General features: G+C 42.3%; 1 long non-coding RNA gene across 2 annotated transcripts in view; it reads left to right on the forward strand.

Annotated features, from left to right (window-relative positions):
* Positions 1 to 1,055: 1,055 nt before the first annotated feature.
* LOC135987509 (uncharacterized) overlaps positions 1,056 to 16,752 on the forward strand; it is a 51,788-nt gene continuing 36,091 nt past the window's right edge. The window contains exons 1-2 of one of the 2 annotated variants that reach the window (XR_010606018.1): positions 1,065 to 1,145; positions 5,907 to 5,976. This is a non-coding gene — a long non-coding RNA (uncharacterized LOC135987509). Of the gene's footprint in view, positions 1,146 to 5,906; positions 5,977 to 16,752 lie in introns of both variants that reach the window. The other variant, XR_010606019.1, reaches the window with a different exon arrangement.

Consider the following 16,752-nt stretch of genomic DNA (forward strand, 5'->3'; position numbering starts at 1 on the left):
CCAGGACTTTGTGGTATTGCAGCTACGTAAGTGCGGTTCAAGCATTGTAAAACAACACCATTCCAGATATCACAAATTATTGTCCTTTTGAAGGTTCTTCACTGTTTCAGTCTCCCCCCACCTCCCAGCCTCAAACGCCTTAGCATCACACTGTAGATTAAGCATAATAAATTTTGCCCTCATTTTTTAACATTTAATTTCTCTTGTTGCACACAATCCCCGCACTATGGAGACCACGGCAATCTTTTTGTATTATTTTCCTTCTTTCAAGGTATGCCTACTGTTTAGCACTCTCCTCATTCACACTGTTATTCAAAACCAACATCTTTCTCTGTTTTGTGTGAATTTGACAATGTGAAATGTGCACACAAGAAGCTTAACTGTAAACACCTGCTGTTTTCTCTATAGGTACCAGTAAGCAAATCCACGATAAGTATTTGTATCTCCACTTTGGATGCCAAAGAGACATTGATAGCTTTTGAGCCAATCATCTGTTGGGCTGACCCAAAAAATAACCTGACTGGAGTAGGAACCTTATCCTTCCCTCATCTTCCTACTGTTTGATAATTCATATTGTAGGTATGATAGTTTGGATATTGCAACATTGTTGGAGCCCTATGGAGATAACCAAATTGGTCCTCATCCTAGGTTTGGAAATCGCTTAATTTCTTATAGTTAGCAGATACAGCTATTTTTGAACATACTTAAAGTCTACACATACCTGCATAAACTTTAGCAGACCTTTCTTAGCTCTTATTTTAGCAGTGTATTTCAATGGTTATGCTAGTGACCTTTTTCGTTACGAGTGTTCATGTTAATTCATGGCAAGCCAGAATGTTATTATAAACCTCTTGACTGTTCCGTTTTTCAGGGCTTTGAAATGTAATCAAAGGTAGATTTATCTGATACAAGAGATGAAACAGTTACCAGTCTTACGTTTCCTCCCTTTTATTTTTCTAGGAGGTTACTGCCAGAGTAAACTGAAATTGGAGGTGGTTTATGTTAATGCCGCAGCCTGTAGACTGCACTTGCTCAGGAGTTTATCCAGGAGGATCAGCTGATCCCGCTGCAGGATGGTGACCTCTGGCAGAGACACAGGACAGAGACAGCTGCTTCAGCTCTCCCAGATAAACCTGCTTAAGGCGGTGAGTGGGAGTTGTTAATACCATTATTTGTTTAATTGTAAGGCTAATAGACCTTTTTTTTTTTTTTTGTGCGTGTGTGCTTTATTGCAATAGAACACATGAAATAAAAGCAGAGGAAAAATTGAGTGTGGTACTTAGGACGTGTTTCCCAATTATTATTCCTTTTTATTAATGAGAGTCTAAAATGAAAAGTAACCAGAATACTTGGCCTTAAACTTTCCAGTTGTATAAAAGGGCAGGTCACCCGGAAATGTCTGGTGCCATGGGGGTGTGCGCTGCTTTTAGGAATACAGGGCAAGGGTGAATTTTTAATTAGCTTAGTCTTCTTATTTTCCTCCAAATATAGACAGGCACTTCTTAGCTTTCTCAACTTTAATACTTGAGAATAGGCAGCCAAGTGTGCTATGGGAACCATTTGCTAGGGAAATCTGTTAGAAAAATGAGAATCCAAAAGTTATTGCTATTTTAATAAAGAGAGGGTAAAGTTTTTAATGATGATAGCTTTATGGAAATGCAACCTTTTGCCTTCCCCTACCTCTCCGTCCATAATTCTCTTTATAAACAAAACAAAGATAAATGAAATACTTGCTTCACAGGCTACTGCAGGGATCACACTGGCATTGTGTGCTGGCTTGTGAAGTGGTGCATCCTTATTTCAGCATGCCCAAGCCCTGAAACTCCTAGGGACACACACGTGTGCTGTGGGAGCTACCTCCTATGCTCAGGCTCACTGCAAATCTGCAAGTAATGGTCCTTTCGGGAAAGAAGCTGAGGGCGCTTGACAGTGGAAAGTATCTTGCCCATACAGGAGATGGTGACAGAATTGGCAATGAGGAGGTGACTAGTCATTCTGCAAGGCCTGGTCTGGGGCCAGTTTTCATTTTTGTCTTGTTCTCTTTCTGTTTTTCTTTCTCTCTTGCTTTTGTTATTTATACCAATGAGCAAATGCTGCTTATTTTTAGCAGCCTTTCCATTTTGCTCAAGCGCTGATCCTAAGTAATGGAATGCCTGTGGCCCTCCCCAGGGCACTATCCCCACCTCTAATAAGAGCAGACAAATGCAAGCTTTGGTGTAGGGGTTATTGATTTGCTTCGAGGCAAGTAGGTGTGTGCGATATGTGTAAAAGGTGCCCATGCATACCATATATTAGCACTCCAACATCTTAGCAAATGACCTTTGCCTGATCTGCCTTGGGCTGTTGGTGAGAAATTATTCCTTCATGTTGTGTAGCTCCATAAAGCAAGCAGCCTTTCAGCTTGCTTATTTTAGAGTGTATAAAACCAACACTAAAAAAACAAACACACCCAAATACACATACCCCTTTCCACAAACAGAGCAAAAGCAAAGTCCTTTCTTGAATGCAGACAGTTTTAGTCCTGGGAGGAGCAAAGTAGATGGATCAATTCATGGAAGCAGATGTAAGAGTTACATAGACAGGAGTATGTGATGCGAGTGCCATGTTTTTCCTTTTCTCTTCTGGATCTTGTGTCGCTGGGTTATTGCAGAGTTGCTAACACAGGGGACAGTAGAATCCTGAGGGAGGAGGGAGAACTTCCACTGAGGTGTGGGTGTCCAGGGACCCCTGCCTCACAGATTAGCAGCTGACCAGCAGCATCTTCCACTGAGTACCCTAGCAGCTTTGTGTCTACCTTCCTACTTTGGGAGACAAATGTGTGACCTTAGGCACTGCCTCTCTTCTAAACCATTTTAGGCTGGAAATAAAATGTGAGAGTGTATCCAACCTGAGACAACATAGTTTATCCTTTCCTATCCTTACCCGAAGTTTATCCAAAAGAACTTCGGAACCAAGCAGAAGTAGCTACATACTTAAACTGCAGGGTAGGAGATGAAGACTTTTATGCCTCACTCATCCATGCCAGTCTTGCATCCCCCTGAGGTACAAGGGTTTTGCTGGGAGAACAAGTGACCTTGGTCACTACCACCTACTTTGCATCAACAGCCCTTCGCTCCTAGACACCAATATTTGTATTGCTGTTGGTGAGGTGCTTTCTGGCTTATGCCTCTTGCCTCAGCTGGAAGGAAAGTAAGTGAGAAGATGGTCCCACACCCTCAATGTCACTGGGATCCCACCCAGCCTGCAGGCATAGGTGCACAACTGCTTGGTTCTCTCAGTAGGGTCTGGCTTAGTTTAAGCACTTTTTGTAGGTTTTTGCCTTCCCCATTTTCAGGCTTGACTTATTTTGATAGGGTTAGGGACTTATTACACGCGTGCTTAGGCTGGCAGAGAAATTTGCTGCTGGTGGAGGAAGACAGGAGGTTAGAGGGATGTTACTCAGGTGCAGCCAGAGCAGCTGATGGTCCAGTGCTTAATCTGCTAATGCCATGTCTGCCCAAGTGTTCTCACTTCTGCCACTGCTAGGGAATTACCACTGATTGCAATTGAAACATATTGGAGACAGAGAAGGAGAAGAAACCTTGTCTAGGCAACAAAGTTATGCTGCCTTTGAGAGAGACCTAAATACCTTTTCTACCATAGATCTTTGTAATCCTTTCACCTTTTGCCTTGCTACAGTTGCTGCTGATTTTATCCTTACTCTGGCAGATCTCTGAGATGAAGCAAGTCTTCTCTGTGCCAAGTCCCTGTCTTGTTACTGTCATTCGAGATCCAACTCTTATTAACTATCTGAAACCCAGTGGAAGAGGAGAAGGTGTCTATTCTGAAGCTGCTCTTTGAAATTCAGCCCTATTTGTATTCTATGATCTGCATGCCTCTCTGCCCCCAAATGACTAAAATTGCAGCACAGTTGTCCAAGGCTTATTTTTTAGTAAATGACACTTATAACTGGCATTCAGATTAACTACCATCTTAGTCTGCAATGCGGCAAGACATTTAGCATGTGTGGGATATGATATTGATCTCAAATAAATACAACACTGCATCAGTAGATGAGTTCATATTTTCAGGTAAGCAGGCTGATGCTGGGGAAAAAGGTTAGTCTATTAACACCTCAGCTCAAAGCGAGCCAACTTCCTTTCTACACAGAATAATTATTTTTTCACATAAGCCCTGTAGTGCCTCTGCTATGTTTGCATTTCGAAGTCTCAAACATTGCAGCACAGATCGCCCTTTATGAGTGGAATCTGAGGTCATGTGTCTGCATTTAAAATTCACTGTGCACGGGCTATCATGCACTGGCTTGTGAATTCTGTGGGTGTAGGGGCTGCGGGCCCATATTTCAGGTGTGAAGAAAGCAGGGTCTTTTTTAGCACTTAAAGCACCCGTGTGTGCAACTCACAGCTATGAGTACCTTTGGCAAAGTTTTATAAATTATGTTGATTCATAGCTGGCATCCCACCATCTTTATGGGCAGGATTACATATAAATATATATGTCCTGTACACAACAGGACCATTTAGAGCATCCCTACAGCATAAAGGTAAAGTGAACTTGGGCACAATAGTCATTATACCTCTGCGGAAGACTTACTGGGGAGAATATTGAAAGGACTTTTGTCTGCCATAGCCCAAGGCTCACAAGTGATTTTAGGTGGCTGGCAATCTACACTTCTGTTTATACAGTTCCAGCAAGAATTAAGGTTCTTTAACCAAACATAACTCAGAAATAGGTGATGCTGGGAGAAGTGATAGTAACCAGCATGCCAAGGAAATATCAGAGGTAGGAAGGCTTCTATTCTGGATCATGAATCCTGGGGCTTTCGTGGATAAAAAGTTGCAGCTGGAGTTGGAGAGGGGATAATGACACAGAAATCTTCAGTTTAATCATCTTCTAAAGTCATGCCCAGTGTTGGTTTACAGAAGATGAGAAAAGCTAATGAACCCTGAGGAGGACCGTTCTGCAGCTGTCCTCAACAGCTTTCTTGAAGGAGCTCTTTCTCATTGTGTATATACCTGCTGCATGTTGCTGTTTCAAGCAGCTGTGTCTTGGCTACTTCAATATGCTCATTGCTGGAACTATCTCTTAAAACTCTGGCCAGCACCTGAAAAAATATTATTATTTAAGATGGCATTAACAACTGGGTTTCAGCCACAATTTTGTGCTGGGCACAAAATAGTTGAAATACGAGAACCTTTCCATGTCCTAGAAAGCTTATTTTCTATATGCAGACACTTAACTTGAAAGAGGAAATGAGTAAAGGTGATCGAGACTTTTTCATCCAAAATGAGCTGGCTACACCAGTCAGTGAAATTCTTAACAGATGTGAGATTGCAGTAAGATTGGTGCAATCTGGCAGAACTGCAGAAAATCTGATTTAAAAGGAAAAAAAAAAAAAAGTCAGTCCACACTCAGTAGCAGAGCTAGAAGAAGGACCTCAGGAATGAAGACTGAATTTTGGCTTTTCTTTCTGTCGTTGTTACCAAATTCATGTGTACCCACACATAACACCTTTCACTGCTGTGCTGGCTCCAGAATTTATACCTTGTGTTGCTGTATGCCAGAATCTGTTAATCTTTCAGGAAGAGCATTAATCAAGAAGTGCATGTGCAAGTGAAATAGCATGACTGTAACTATGCTGGTGCAAGAACTCCCCATGAAAGGTGAATTCTTAGTCTTGCAGAGTATGAACTTGCAGAAGCAGATTGGCGTGGAAACGTGAAGGGGAAAAAAGAACAAAGGAGAACATATTGATGCGATGTATCCAGTGGTACAGCACTGCAAAAAGCAAATGGCTGTGCTGCAAAGAGGAAGGCAATCTTCTAACTTCTGAAATGTAAAAAAAAAAAAAAAAGTCTGACAGGTGTCTGTCTTTGCTCAGCAGATTTTTTTTTCCTTCCCCTCAGCTCTTTAAAATCAGAAATATTTACTGTGTGGAAACTATTAATGAAGCCCAGAGGAATGGTGACGGGAGGGGTAAGTGCATTTAAATTCAGGAATTAAAGGGGTATATTCACAAGGAAAAAGGGTGCAGTGCCAACAGCTGTTAACTAAAATATGATAACTAGCTGGAGGTAAGAGTTTAAGGCTGTTGTCTGGGCTAACAGACCCATGTAGGAAAACTCAGAGAGCCCTGGAGTGAAAATTGCAAGATGTCCAAATGCAATGTTCAATATTGTGGCTAAGTTTTTAAATTGCTGCAAGTAAAGTGCTTTTTTGTCCTAGCAAGGATGAAGCATTAAATTAGATGTTTTGCAAAATTTAAATATATGCTTTTGTTTATATGTTATTGACTAGTTAATATTTTGAATAAAATTAATAATTGTGAAAGCTTTAAAAATTAACTCTTTGCAACTGATCATTTAATCACAATTAAAGGCAGTGAGGGAAAACTGAAACATTTGGCAGTTCTAGCAGTAAAACTGAGGAGGGTATCTGCTGAACTTCTCTAGCATTTCTGATGCAAGAACAGAGTTGGGGAATTTATTTTAAGGAATTGCTTTTGGAACAGTAACCCCTGCTAGTAATTTATTTTTTTTAATTCATGGAATATCAAAAAGAGGAGAAAACTTCGGGAAGAAAAGAGAGAAAAAAAAATTGCAACTCACTGCTAAAGGCGTTAATACGACGCTAACGAACCATCGCCTTTCTGCCGCATAGTTGGCAACATTACTACCCATCTGTGCCGAGTGGGATGCGCGAGCAGAAGCCAGGGCTGAAAACCCTCCACCTGTTTTCGGAAAGTAAGTGCATGCACACTGAAGTTACTCAGCGCATTCGTTCCGTCTTCGGCAGTCTGGGTGATGTTGTTACTACGACTTTTTCTGCTGTCTCATATCTCCCACCGCCATGTGCCAGCTGATAGGGGAGCTGTGACATACCACACCCCCGCGGCCGGGACGGGGGTCACATGGACTGGTCTCATCCAGAGCACTTTAAGGAAACTGATAAGCTCTATCTCGTTTAACTTGGCCTTTGGAAGACACTTGTGGAAATTTCTGCAAAGGAGGTGACATCAGTTGTTGTCACAGCTGCTGTGTAAGTCTGCAAGACTGCGTCTGTTCAGTATCTGGCTGGGGTGTGTATGTGTGTGCAAGCAGATACTGTTAATAGATCGCATTTAAATCAAAAACAGATCATGTGAAGCTGGTGAGGAGGTTTGATCATTTCGGATAGGTGCGTTGTCATCAAGACTTGAGGCAATGATGGAGTACGTAAACTTAATAAAGCAGAAGGATGACCAGCTTTGGAGGGCTGATGTTCCATTTGAAACAAACCTTTTCCCAGGGGAATTCCAAGTGTTAGCATGTGGGACATACTCCAGCTGCTAGCTGCTCAGACTTAAAATAAACCTGGCAAAATCCTATATTCAGGCTCTACCAACCAAGGCAAGCTGCTATTGCAAACCTTTCAATTCCGTTTTTCTTCCAGTTGGGTCAGAATAACAACAAATATTTTTGAAAGAGCATTTAAACTTTGGTATTTCACAGAGCTATCCTCACACTTCACTGAAGTGATATGTTTCTCAACATAGTTATAAATTTAGCAAAGAATCTAGTTCATACAGGTTGAAACAGTGTCCCAGGAAGGCTGGAATTAAAAAAGGGTTAGAAAGAATATTTCTACCTTGTGTGACAATGACATTGCTACCAATACTACTGCTTTCCTAATCTAGGTACTTTTAAAATCTCAGTGTGACTTCATTAACAGAGGACCATCCTCCTAAATACCTTGAACTGGGGAGACCTTTTTTCTTAAAGGGAAACACATGTGACTTTAAGGCGATGGTTGTATTTTATTTATTTATTAGTGCGTTTGTGGAAGACACCATAGCAGAATTTCAGAAAAATGACAGCTGGGAGTTGCACGGTTTTTTGACAACTAGAATATGTAGAACTTTGAGGAGGTCTGAAAATAGAGCACAATACTGTTTGCTTTGTCTTGTGGTTTGAGATTTACTCCTTTTTTTTTTTAAAAAAAAATATTTTAATAACCTCTGACTATAATTTATTTCGAAGGTACTGAGATGCTTGGGAGTGGTGGGAAACAAGCAACTTAATGCAATCTATGCAAATAATGTCTAATTTTCGATAAAACCTGTTAAGCAATATAGTACACAAGATCTGGGAATTTAATGCTTTTGTTACTGTAAAAGCACAGATATCAAGCTATACCAGTTCACTTGAAAAGTGTACAAGTGACTGACACAACCTACCTTCGTGCTGCTTCTCTTCTTCCTTTTAGATACAGACACACAAATTCTTGTTCAAACCAACAAGGTTATCCAGAATATATTTATAAGGGTGAACTCTGCCAGGTGATGGTTAATCATGTACAGTGCTAAAGATATCTTTTGAAGGTATTCTGAACACTGTGGCAGAAGTATTTGTCACTCAAACTATTTATAATTCTAGGAGTCTGGAGGGCTGACATGTTTATTTTCTGTATGAAATGGCAGCTCTTCCTTTGTAAAAAAGGAACGGGCTACGTCGGTATGGACACGTTGAGCAGACCTGGAGCGTGTTGCTTTTGGGAAATGCCATGTTTGCACTCCGGACTCACTGACATGCAGCCCATCAGCCTTTCTGTCTCACAGATGGCTTTGTAGCTCTGTGGCGCTCAGCCCGTCGTCTGCTGGACCTCTCGTTTCTGTGGACTGTTGGAAGAGGTCAGTGCAGGGTAACTCAACAAATGTGAACCTGTTGTCCATGTAGCACCTTCATTAGAAAATTTTTAAGGGCTTCAAAACGGAATAAAACTATAAGCCTCAGCTCTCTTTTTTTTTTTTTTTTTTTGATGGCATGCAAAACTATACTAAGAAGGCCAGTCAGCTTTTGAGAAATAAATAAGTCTGATAACCATCACAGTTTTTTTCCTTGTTTTTCTAACCACCTCAAACAATTAGTTTTGAGGACTTTTTAGCAAAGTTGACATGCAGGTCAGCGTTCTCTCCTGTTCCTTGTTACATATTAATATCTTGGATTATTCTTAACTCCGTGTTTCTGGGAGTCACGGGCAAGGTATAGACACAACGCCTTCAGCAGGCACTCGAGGAATGTTATGAGAGTAGCAAGCTTCTCATTTTCCTGGTCACTCAGAAGATTTATGTGCCAGTATAATGTGAATGATGTGAGTGATGAACTGTTGTTCATTGACAGAGACCTTATGGGTCTTTCTATGCACAAGAGGTTTTGGAAGCTGATAACCTTTGTACTTCAGGTTTTGTTTTGAATAGATAGAAGTGGAGAAAATAGTTATTGGTAGATGTAAAACTGGATGGACAAACTGAAGGGTATTAGCAAAGCTCTGGGAGTAAAGCTGAAAATCTGAGCTATTTATACAGTTGGAGACAGAGTTGGTTTTTTTTTTTTTTTCATTATTTTGGCACACAGCATTGACTTTTATAGAGTCAGGAGATGCTCCTGCCTAGAGTTTCAGTCTCTTCTATTTTTTAGTTCTCTGTGAGATGATGTGATGTATCACAGCTTTGGTCTGAGCACTGGCCAAGTATAAATGAAAAGGCAGATTTCTAACTCTGAAACGGAGAAGTTTCTAGGTCACTCTAAACTTGCCTGGAGACAAAGCATGATAAAGTATTTTTTTGCTGTTCAAGAGCAAGATAAATTGTCCATAGTCTGAACCACTATTACTACTACGTAAGTTATTCACTTCAACACCTTTCTCATATCATATCAACTGAATGACCATTTTGTGCATCTGGTATACATCCAGAACCCCTGTTGTGAAGTCAAGGTTGCATGAGATATCCCAGTTTGCATTAATAAATGCTATACCACACTGAATTATTCTGACAAGTATAATAAACCTACATAACCAGAAATCATAATTTTAAGATTTTTTTTTTCTAAACGATATGAAGATTAAATACTGAGCTTTGATTTTCAGATATATTACATCCCACACCCTATATCCTAAATAGTAAATCCTTGGAACCTAAAAGATAAGAGCCTGAAGGTTTTTTTTGTTTTATATACCTAAAATGTAGCCATCTTTAGTGGAAGCCTAAGTATTGTGTCCACTGGAATGACATTAATTCCAGAAGAAATCTCTCTCTTCTCTGGTATTTATAATTTCATAATATCAACTTTCTTAAAGTTTTGGTTGTCTCAAGTGTTCCAGCAGCTCCATGATTTAAAATTTCAGCATGCATTTTTGCACTGTGATAGAGAAGTCAAGCCAGGATTTAAGGGCTTAGGTGGTATTCAGAATTTCCCCATGTGCAAAAATGTTTTTCTGAAACATATGGGAAAGAACTGCGAGCTTTTACGCACACACCTGGAAGATAATCAGAAATCACTGTGCTCCATATTTAAAAACAAGAACCACAGAAAACCCCTCCTGGAATGGCAGAAAGCACATGTATTTTGTCTTTGAAAGGCATTCGTTTGGTGTTTTTATGTGTACCTGTGATGTGGTGATTGGAATGGCACTTGGAAGCACTCCTTAGCAATAGTCTCATCACAGTCCTCACATCAGCGCTGGCCGTAGTGGAGACAGACTGCATTGTTGTGTAGCAGCCTATGGAAGTCAGAGACATAACTGCACACGTGGCTCAGTGTTGGCAGCCAGGCCAGATCGTGGCGGCAGCGGGGAGAGTCTGATGTACGCTGTGCAAAGCTACAGATGGTGACGCTTGGTGAGCCAGGGGTCTGATGGAGACACGAGGCAGAAGGACTGGCCAGAACAGCCCCGTTCTCTTGTGCAGTGCAACCAGGGGAGAATATGAACCAGCAGTGTGTCCGGGTGGCCAAGATGGCCAATAGAGCATCCTGGCTTGTGTCAGAAATAGTGTGGCCAGCAGGACTAGAGAAGTGATCATGCCACTGTACTCAGTGCTGGTGAGGCTCCACCTTGAATCCCATGTTCGGTTTTGGGCCCCTCGCTATAGGAGGTGCTGGAGTGAGTTCAGAGGAGGGTGACAAGGCTGGTGAGGGGCCTGGAGCACAAGTCTGATGAGGAGTGGCTGAGGGAACTGGGGCTGTTCAGCTTAAAGAAAAGGAGGCTGAGGGGAGACCTGATCACTCTCTACAACTACCTGAAAGGAGGTTGTAGCATGGAGGGTGTTGGTCTCTTCTTCCAGGTAACAAGTGATAGGACAAGAGGAAATGGCCTCAAGTTGCACCAGGAGAGGTTTAGATCGGATATTAGTGAAAATTTCTTCATGGAAAGGGTTGTCAGGCATTGGAACAGGCTGCCCAGGGAAGTGGTGGAGTCACCATCCCTGGAGGCGTTTAGAAGACCATGTAGATGAGGTTCTCAGGGACATGGTTTAGAGGTGGACTTGGCAGTGTTAGGTTAATGGTTGGACTCAGTCCTAAAGGTCTTTTCCAAACAAAATGTTTCTACGACTCTTTAAAACTGCTCTCTCAGGAGCTCCATCTTTCCTAGGTGTGGCCCTGTGCCTAAATTATTTCATTCAGCCCTGAACTTGTAATGGAAAATCTTGCATGATAACAACTTAATATACCATAGTCTGTATTTATGAGTGAGTTGGCTTGAGTTAACAGTACCTTTAGAGATACACTGCTTGCAAAACATGCACCACTAGCCAAAGCATGCCTTTTATCAAGATGGGTTAGGAACATCCAGTGCTTCCATACAGGCATGTTGCTACCTGTAGCTGAATTTAATAATACTAGGTTATTGTAGTGTGGTTTACACAGGCTTTTTCCTTCATTCTTTTGAATCTGTTTGTTTACTTAATTTTCCTACCACCAAGAAAAGAAAAAAACCTATGAATACTTGCAAAAGCAGGGTGAGATGGTGAGACTGGGTTGAAAGAAGATATTTAGGTTCTTAGGATGACACTCAAAAGAGCCTGCGGCCTCAGCTATGCTACAGAGTGAAGTACCCTGTAGAGAACTGTGAGCAAATGCCACGATCGGAAGCTCTGTTAGTGTTGTTTTGTTCTCCCTGGGCTAATTAGCAGGAGTGCCTCTCAGCATAACTAATTAGCTCCATTCCTGCAGCATCCTTAGGGGCAGGGCTAATTAGCGTGGGTGCTTTGCTATACAGACACAGCTATAGTGCCTCTGGGATCTAAGCTAGCATCCGTGCATGGCATTGCAATGTACCAAGCAGACAAGCCAGTTTCCTCAAAGCTACCTCAGGATCTCGAACAACCTTTTGCTGTGTAGACTTGCCCGGTGTTGTTAATGAGACCCCAAAAGCAGGGAGAAGGATAGTAACTCAGGATGTGGGCCAGAGGGTAACATTTTCGAAGACAGATGTTTTAGGGTGAGTCCCAGATTCATTTGCATTTACTTTACCTCCGCATCGACTTGTTACCTTTGGATTAAAGACGGTATTGAAAGTACCAACTACAGTGAGGGGAAAAAAAAAATAGGACTGTATTGTGGTATATGAAGTCTGAACCTGTTATCTTGCAGCTTCCTGGTTTTCACTTTCAGATGCTCGGCTAAACTTATGGCTACTAAACGATAGTCACGAACTAGTGAACTGAAGCATTTTTAAAGCATGTTTCCCCATTGCTGTGGTCAAATAATAATGGTAACAAAGTATCCTTTATGGTTTTACAGACCCTGCATTCCCTGCTCTTCAAATGCTTTGCAAGCATGAGTAAGCATAGCTTCCCATGAGCCCTGTGATGAGGCAATACAATTCCCATAGTACGAGTAGTAAATCTGAGATGCAAAGACCAGCCAAAAGTAACTTGCTTTTATTAGAAAGAACATGACCTCTCTGGTTTAACTTATTTTTGCACAGTGCTCCTCAGAATTTTCTTGTACTGACATTATTCTTATCAGCACTATTTTAAGAAACTGATATCAGGTGATTGCAGATTCAGTTTAGTTGAGCCGACCTGAAAATGTTGTGCTGCACTATACAAGAGCTGCAGAAAGGTGGCTTACTGTTCACAAAGGCGCTGTGCGCTGCAGAGGGCTGATAAACAAAAGATCCACTGTTTCTGTCCTCTGCTTACACAGTATCAGTAGCAACAGGCTGCACTGATACCTTGCCTGTCAGCTCAGCCTTGCTCAGAAAAACAGTGCCATTTGTGGCTGCGAATTCCAGCCTCTGCATGGAGTCCTCAGGGGCTCGGCACCTCCCAGGAGCTCAGTGGGAAGCTCTTCCTGAGAAGTGGAAAAGATCTGTCAGAGACGGCCTAATATACCACTTAGTCTTGCTTCACTTTATTCTCATCATTCTAACAACTGCAAAGAAACATAGCATACAGCTATCCAATTTTCTCTCCTTCCCACAAGGAAAGCCTGTGGCTACACCTGCATTGTATCTGAACCGATCTTGGGAGTGGTCTGAAGCCTGCAGTGCTCATTGCGTCTTTGCTACACAGAGATCAGGTTGCCTACGTCTTCTGGCAAATGATGGTGATGCCCATTTATGAAAGACCCCTTTTATTTTTGTGCTGGGAGGACAGACTGGAGACATGGAAGTGACCCGGTCAGGCAAGGGGATGTGGCTGTTGGAGCCCCTCTGCAGCCATGTATGCCCTTCAGTGCCCTGGCATGCACGGATCAGCCCAGAATGCAAATGAGCAGCCAAAAAATCTGGACAATTCCTAACTACATCCTTAAGTTCAGCCTTGAGGATGAACATTACCTAACACAGAGAGCAGAGACAGCCTCTGCTCCTCTCACTTTGAGCAGGGAGAAGTACTGTGAGTGACATGGAGACTTTGCAGCATTTCTCTGGTGAGGCAGGCGGGAGAGAAGTCCCTTGCAGCCACATCACCCTGTGGCTGGTTCCACATCTACCTGCCCAAAGCAGCAATCTACAAACCTGCTGTGGTGTGAAAGGGGACCATCCTCCTGACCCCACTACTTTGATCAGTTGTAGTCAGGCACAGCAGGTGAGCTTTCAAACAAGACGTCAGCAAGACCTTCTAGTAAGAGCTCTTTACAACACCCTCTTCATAGAGATGATTTCTGGTTTTAACAGATGATCATGCGCAGTTGGAAAACAGCACTGTTTACATGTATAGATCCTCCTTCATTGAAATCCTGGCAACATTCTCGCTTGAACTATGTGCAGAAGAAATCTGGTATTAAAAACAGGCCTCATGAGCAAAGAGGAACAAGAGAAAATGAGAGATGTGTGTCTTTGCAAGACTTACACAGAGAAGCCTCAACATGTGTGCAAGGTGAAAAAGAATGACAGGATGACTTCAGCATTGGCTTGCGATGGGCAAGGGAGTGCCCTTTTCATCACAGTCTGGCAGAGAAATGTATAGCTTCAGAAGAGGGAGGAAGTGCAGATCCTTACTTCAGAAATACAAATCCTTTTTTAATAACTGACTGAAACTGTAGGAGTTCATAAAGAAAGTCAGCTTTCCTGAGCCTCATAGCTTTAACTCTTTCCCTGCCCGATGGAATGCTGCTGTTGCTTTCACTTTCTGGCTTTACTGAATCTCCTGTGCGTTTTGGGGAGGAAGTGAGCGAGCAGTGTTACCTTATGCAAAGAGGTCTCCAAAAGGTCAAAAATCAACACCAAGACCTGCACCAGAAATAGCTGGAAGCCAGGGAAGTTGCGGAGTTCCAGTGGCTGCGTGATCCCAGTCTGAGACAGCAGCAGCGTTGGGCTATTGCTTTTAAAAGAAAAGGCACCCACATTCTTACTGAATGTGTGATGGTGGTGATGTTTTTTCTCTCCTGAGGCTTAGGTTCCAGTTACAGATTCACCCTGCCTATCTTGAGCAATGCAGATAATCGCCTAAACCCTGTTTATAGTCAGTGGGGCTAAAGAAGTGTGTCCAGAGGGCAATTCATCCCACCTGTGTTAATCTGGGGAGGTAGGGCTGGTGATGGCGGAAATAAATGCCCCTGGGAAGGGCCTGCCTGCTCCAGCTGACCACACAGGGAGCCCAGGCAACATTCTGATGCTGTTTTTTGTCCATGGCACAAGTCTGAGTAATGCAGTGCTGCTTATGTTTTTGGTTTGGCTGAAGCAAGGCAGTACTGTAAAATACATGAAAGAAGCTGTTACCTTGCTGTTCTCAGGCTAAAGCCATGAACATTAATGAGGCATTGCAAAAGTGTAAGGGTCCACACCTTTGAATAAAGGATGTAGATAAGAAAAACGCTCATAATTTAAATATGCTTATACTTGAACAATTGCTAGTAGGATCTGAACAGGAGACATGAAGTCAGGATGTGCATGCTGGTTTTGACCTGTTACTGTTGAAGGTTGTGATCAGGTTTAGAAGCTATAATAATTTACAGAGAACATGATACCCTTGAAAATGATTTTGAGGCACAGATAAAATATAATGAATCACCTAGTGCCATAATGCAAAATTTTCCACTCCTCTTATGTTCTATTCTGATATCTGCAGTCCACCAGTTTAAACAAAACAAATGGTTTTGATTTACTTTGTGCAACGAAAGTCAAGGCTGATTTTCGTAGAAATATTTAATTTTGGTATTGAGATGAGTGACCAACCCAGATTCTGACAGACAATTTCATCAGTGCAGTCTAATGTATAACTCTTGTAACGACACTTGCCCTGAATAAAAAGCAGGTATGGTAGCAGAGATGGGAGATTTCCCAGCCTAATGTATCCCAGATGATTCCAGTCTGGGCATATTGCATATCTGTGCAATCTGCATGAGGCTGGCAACTGCATCTTGCTCTGCTGCTGGGTCTCTGCTGCTTTTGTTGGAGCCGGTGGCCAGCCGGGGTGTTCAGCAGCCAGCAGGGCTGAGTCCACTGGGCTCTGGGATGGTGCAGAATTCTGCTGAGAAGCGAAAGACTCATGAGAACAACTTGACTCAGTGCTTTTCCATCAGAGGATTGCTCTGCCAATTTTAGCAAAACTGTCCTTAACACTTGTGTGGGGAAGGGCAGACTGTTCCTCTTTAAACGACCTTACTTTGTGTCAAGCCAAATCCAGAGCAGTGATTTCTCTCTCCCTTCCCTCTTTTCAGATTTCTGGAGCCTCACTGAGGAAAAAAAAAAATACTTAAAGAAATCTGGAGTTTATGTGAAGGGGCAAATTTAAATTGGAAGCAAGTTAGCAGAAAGTTGAAACTTGAAACTGTACTGAAACATTAAGTCTCATGTCCCAGAGCTGTTTTCCTGCTGTTCTCTTTATGACCTGATTTATGAATATATGTGTGCCTAATAGGTATAACCCTGGCCTGGGATGTATATTTTGGTTCAGGCTGCAACTCCTTCCAGTGGCCTCTCCCTGCTTGTCCCACTGCCCATTGCAGCAGAAAAATTAGGACGTGTGTATAAAGGTGCTGTTTTCTTCCCTGGCCCATCGTGCTGGCTGGATGACTCATAAGCCAAACATTGATAATATCAGCTGGCAGTTATTTAAACCTGAGGTTTCAGGTTAAGGAGCAACAATGAATGCAAATCTAGCTGATGAGAGGCTGTTTGTAATACACGTGTGTCTGCTAGAGCTTAAAAATTTTTAAGGATTGTTACCATAAAGCCCTATGAAGCAAAATTATGAGAGTCTGTATAGGGAGTCCATTCTAGGGTGTCTGTCCATTTTGATGATGTGGAGGTGTACCTGCTTCTCAGGTACCCACCCACAACTCCCCCCTCCCCGCCCCGTAACTTGTCCCTGGGCTCCACAGAGAGGACAGCTGTCATTTTCTTTGCAAATACCACTTGTTAATAACAGAGGATTGCTGGTCGCTTTTGATTGCCTTGTGAAAGAGGAAGGTATAACAGAATCATAGAATGTCCTGAGTTGGAAGGGACCCACAGGCATCATCGAGTCCAAGTCCTGTCCCTGCA

The sequence above is a fragment of the Caloenas nicobarica genome, chromosome 3 (genome assembly GCF_036013445.1).
Source record: "Caloenas nicobarica isolate bCalNic1 chromosome 3, bCalNic1.hap1, whole genome shotgun sequence".
Lineage (NCBI taxonomy): Eukaryota > Metazoa > Chordata > Aves > Columbiformes > Columbidae > Caloenas > Caloenas nicobarica.